We start from the raw sequence: 6,000 nt of genomic DNA, 5'->3' as shown, positions 1-6,000 counted from the left end.
CTTTTTTTTGCTGCTGTAACTCACCCAGTTTTCGGACAAGTCCCGGTGTCTCATCCGCTAGCTGCAGCTCGGGTGCACGCGCCGGCCCCACAGGCTTAGTCTTGACCACGGGTACAGGGGTTTTGAAGACAGTCTTGTGCGGGTCCACCACGGATGGTTTTGTGGCCCCTTGGCTGGATGCAGGCTCCGCAGCAGGTTTATCGCTGCCACCTGACTGTGACCGTGTGCGTCCTGACCGCGCCATACTGCCATGCTGCTGTAGGTTCTCCTGCATTGTCTGCCTTTCCAAAGACGTCCGTCTCTGCCTGGAAGCAGGAGAGGTGATCTGCACAGCTGGGGCCGATCTCACCTGTGCACCTGGCAGGAGCTGCTTACTGACTGGGGAGCTACAAGACTTCACATTCTGCTGGTTTCCATCACTCACAGAGACTTTTCCTGCTGGCTTCTTTGCTGGAACTGGAGAAGGCTTTCCTCCCAAAACTTTGGTCACAACCTTTTCCTCCTTCACCGAACTGCTGCAGCTTTGACTCGCTGCATTCACTGGACTCACAGTGGCTTTGGGATTAACATTCCCATTAGTAGAAACCTGGGAGGCTAGTCCCAGTGTAGGCCGGGAAGCCTGGGCCTTGCCAGGGGAGCTTCCCTGCCCAGGGTGGCCCCTCCCTGTGCTTGCTCCAGACATCAGGAGAACCACTGACACACAACCTCACAGCTAGGAGGCAGTATTATAGTAGTTATATTCTTGTACATAGGGGGCAGTAATATAGTAGTTATACTCTTGTACATAGAGGCAGTGTTATAGTAGCTATATTCTTGTACATAGGGGGCAGTATTATAGTAGTTATATTCTTGTACATTGGAGCAGTATTATAGTAGTTATATTCTTGTACATATGGGACAGTATTATAGTAGTTATATTTTTGTACATAGGAGCTGTATTATAGTAGTTATATTCTTGTATAGGGGGCAGAATTATAGTAGTTATATTCTTGTACATAGGGGAAGTATTATAGTAGTTATATTCTTGTACATATGGGGACAGTATTATAGTAGTTATATTCTTGTACATAGGAGCTGTATTATAGTAGTTATACTCTTGTACATAGGAGCAGTATTATAGTAGTTATATTCTTGTACATAGGGTGCAGTATTATAGTAGTTATATTCTTGTACATAGGGGCAGAATTATAGTAGTTATATTCTTGTATATAGGGTGCAGTATTATAGTAGTTATATTCTTGTACATAGGGGGCAGAATTATAGTAGTTATATTCTTGTACATAGGGTGCAGTATTATAGTAGTTATATTCTTGCACATAGGAGGCAGTATTATAGTAGTTATATTCTTGTACATAGGGGGCATAATTATAGTAGTTATATTCTTGTACATAGGGGGCAGTATTATAGTAGTTATATTCTTGTACATAGGAGCAGTATTATAGTAGTTATATTCTTGTGCATAGGGGGCAGTATTATATTAGTTATATTCCTGTACATAGGGGCAGTATTATAGTAGTTATATTCTTGTACATAGGGGGCAGTATTATAGTAGTTAAATTCTTGTACATAGGGGGCAGTATTATAGTAGTTAGTTTCTTGTACATAGGGGACGGTATTATAGTAGTTATATTCTTGTACATAGGGGCAGAATTATAGTAGCTATATTTTTGTACATGGGGCAGTATTATAGCAGTTATATTCTTGTATATACAGGCAGTATTATAGTAGTTATATTCTTGTACATAGGAGCAGTATTATAGTAGTTATATTCTTGTACATAGGAGCAGTATTATAGTAGTTATATTCTTGTACATAGGAGCAGTATTATAGTAGTTATATTCTTGTACATAGGGGGCAGTATTATAGTAGTTATATTCTTGTATAGGGGGCAGAATTATAGTAGTTATATTCTTGTACATAGGGGGCAGTATTATAGTAGTTATATTCATGTACATAGGAGCTGTATTATAGTAGTTGTACTCTTGTACATAGGAGCAGTATTATAGTAGTTATATTCTTGTACATAGGGTGCAGTATTATAGTAGTTATATTCTTGTACATAGGGGGCAGAATTATAGTAGTTATATTCTTGTACATAGGGCGCAGTATTATAGTAGTTATATTCTTGTACATAGGGGGCAGAATTATAGTAGTTATATTCTTGTACATAGGGGGCAGAATTATAGTAGTTATATTCTTGTACATAGGAGCAGTATTATAGTAGTTATATTCTTGTGCATAGGGGGCAGTATTATATTAGTTATATTCCTGTACATAGGGGCAGTATTATAGTAGTTATATTCTTGTACATAGGGGGCAGTATTATAGTAGTTATATTCTTGTACATAGGGGGCAGTATTATAGTAGTTAGTTTCTTGTACATAGGGGACGGTATTATAGTAGTTATATTCTTGTACATAGGGGCAGAATTATAGTAGCTATATTTTTGTACATGGGGCAGTATTATAGCAGTTATATTCTTGTATATACAGGCAGTATTATAGTAGTTATATTCTTGTACATAGGAGCAGTATTATAGTAGTTATATTCTTGTACATAGGAGCAGTATTATAGTAGTTATATTCTTGTACATAGAAGACAGAATTATAGTAGTTATATTTTTGTACATAGGAGCAGTATTATAGTAGTTTTATTCTTGTACATAGGAGCAGTATTATAGTAGTTATATTCTTGTACATAGGGGGCAGTATTATAGTAGTTATATTCTTGTACATAGGGGGCAGTATTATAGTAGTTATATTCTTGTACATAGGGGGCAGTATTATAGTAGTTATATTCTTGTACATAGGGGGCAGAATTATAGTAGCTATATTCTTGTACATAGGGGGCAGTATTATAGTAGTTATATTCTTGTACATAGGGGACAGTATTATAGTAGTTATATTCTTGTACATAGGAGCTGTATTATAGTAGTTATACTCTTGTACATAGGAGCAGTATTATAGTAGTTATATTCTTGTACATAGGGTGCAGTATTATAGTAGTTATATTCTTGTACATAGGGGGCAGAATTATAGTAGTTATATTCTTGTATATAGGGTGCAGTATTATAGTAGTTATATTCTTGTACATAGGGGCAGAATTATAGTAGTTATATTCTTGTACATAGGGTGCAGTATTATAGTAGTTATATTCTTGCACATAGGAGGCAGTATTATAGTAGTTATATTCTTGTACATAGGGGGCAGAATTATAGTAGTTATATTCTTGTACATAGGGGGCAGTATTATAGTAGTTATATTCTTGTACATAGGAGCAGTATTATAGTAGTTACATTCTTGTACATAGGAGCAGTATTATAGTAGTTATATTCTTGTGCATAGGGGGCAGTATTATATTAGTTATATTCCTGTACATAGGGGCAGTATTATAGTAGTTATATTCTTGTACATAGGGGGCAGTATTATAGTAGTTAAATTCTTGTACATAGGGGGCAGTATTATAGTAGTTAGTTTCTTGTACGTAGGGGACGGTATTATAGTAGTTAGTTTCTTGTACATAGGGGACGGTATTATAGTAGTTATATTCTTGTACATAGGGGCAGAATTATAGTAGCTATATTTTTGTACATGGGGGCAGTATTATAGCAGTTATATTCTTGTATATACGGGCAGTATTATAGTAGTTATATTCTTGTACATAGGAGCAGTATTATAGTAGTTATATTCTTGTACATAGGAGCAGTATTATAGTAGTTATATTCTTGTACATAGAAGACAGTATTATAGTAGTTATATTTTTGTACATAGGAGCAGTATTATAGTAGTTATATTCTTGTACATAGGGGGCAGTATTATAGTAGGTATATTCTTGTACATGGGGGCAGTATTATAGTAGGTATATTCTTGTACATAGGGGGCAGTATTATAGTAGTTATATTCTTGTACATAGGAGCAGTATTATAGTAGTTATATTCTTGTACATAGGGGCAGTATTATAGTAGTTATATTCTTGTACATAGGGGGCAGTATTATAGTAGTTATATTCTTGTACATAGGGGCAGTATTATAGTAGTTATATTCTTGTACATAGGGGGCAGTATTATAGTAGTTATATTCTTGTACATAGGAGGCTGTATTATAGTAGTTATATTCTTGTACATAGAGGCAGTATTATAGTAGTTATATTCTTGTACATAGGAGCAGTATTATAGTAGTTATATTCTTGTACATAGGTGGCAGTATTATAGTAGTTATATTCTTGTACATAGGAGCAGTATTATAGTAGTTATATTCTTGTACATAGGGGCAGTATTATAGTAGTTATATTCTTGTACATAGGGGCAGTATTATAGTAGTTATATTCTTGTACATAGGGGCAGTATTATAGTAGTTATATTCTTGTACATGGGGGCAGTATTATAGTAGTTATATTCTTGTACATAGGGGGCAGTATTATAGTGGTTATATTCTTGTACATAGGGGGCAGTATTATAGTAGTTATATTCTTGTATATAGGGGCAGTATTATAGTAGTTATATTCTTGTACATAGGGGGCAGTATTATAGTAGTTATATTCTTGCACATGATAGGGGGCAGTATCAATGGTGGATCTTAATAGGGGCGGATGCCCCGGGCCCAAGGTTTTTAGGGGGCCAATCGGTCGGTCGGCATCGCATATGATCTGTCAGTCTGTCACTGTGTGAGCCGCTCAGCCGCCCGCCGCCGCCCAGTGGCGTAGGAACTTGGAAGGGGGGCGGCGGGCAGTCCCAGGCAGCACGTGTGTGGGGGCGGCGCAGCACGACAGGAGGCAGAGCAGAAGTTCCTCCTCTCTCTGTGTGCTGTGGGCGGCCCGGCCGGGACTGAGAAGCGTGGAGGCGGCGGCGACTGGCAGTGCACAGTGAGGAGGACTCGCTCAGCCCAGGAGATTTTGGCAGCGGCTAGCGCAGGGCAGGTGGGTCACTGACACACTCACTGTCGGCGTCACCATTTGGGAGGACTGGAGGATGCTCTGCCTCTCCCCAGCCTCCCTCCCTGGCTGCTCCCTCCGCTCCAATCCAATGCATTATGCAATTTATGCGGCTGCCTCCAAATTGGAGGGAGCAGCCAGGGAGGCTGGGGAGAGGCAGAGCATGGAGGCAGCCACATAATGCATTGGAGGGAGGCTGGGGAGAGAGGCAGAGCATGGAGGCAGCCACATAATGCATTGGAGGGAGGCTGGGGAGAGAGGCAGAGCATGGAGGCAGCCACATAATGCATTGGAGGGAGGCTGGGGAGAGAGGCAGAGCATGGAGGCAGCCACATAATGCATTGGAGGGAGGCTGGGGAGAAGCAGAGCTTGGAGGCAGCCACATAATGCATTGGAGGGAGGCTGGGGAGAGAGGCAGAGCATGGAGGCAGCCACATAATGCATTGGAGGGAGGCTGGGGAGAGAGGCAGAGCATGGAGGCAGCCACATAATGCATTGGAGGGAGGCTGGGGAGAGAGGCAGAGCATGGAGGCAGCCACATAATGCATTGGAGGGAGGCTGGGGAGAGAGGCAGAGCATGGAGGCAGCCACATAATGCATTGGAGGGAGGCTGGGGAGAGAGGCAGAGCATGGAGGCAGCCACATAATGCATTGGAGGGAGGCTGGGGAGAGAGGCAGAGCATGGAGGCAGCCACATAATGCATTGGAGGGAGGCTGGGGAGAGAGGCAGAGCATGGAGGCAGCCACATAATGCATTGGAGGGAGGCTGGGGAGAGAGGCAGAGCATGGAGGCAGCCACATAATGCATTGGAGGGAGGCAGAGCATGGAGGCAGCCACATAATGCATTGGAGGGAGGCTGGGGAGAGAGGCAGAGCATGGAGGCAGCCACATAATGCATTGGAGGGAGGCTGGGGAGAGAGGCAGAGCATGGAGGCAGCCACATAATGCATTGGAGGGAGGCTGGGGAGAGAGGCAGAGCATGGAGGCAGCCACATAATGCATTGGAGGGAGGCTGGGGAGAAGCAGAGCTTGGAGGCAGCCACATAATGCATTGGAGGGAGGCTGGGGAG

Source organism: Dendrobates tinctorius, unplaced genomic scaffold (assembly GCF_039654945.1).
Source record: "Dendrobates tinctorius isolate UK_male_01 unplaced genomic scaffold, ASM3965494v1 ptg000013l, whole genome shotgun sequence".
In the NCBI taxonomy this organism is placed as follows: domain Eukaryota; kingdom Metazoa; phylum Chordata; class Amphibia; order Anura; family Dendrobatidae; genus Dendrobates; species Dendrobates tinctorius.
The sequence above is the reverse complement of the archived record's forward strand: the minus strand, read 5'-3'. Positions refer to the sequence as shown.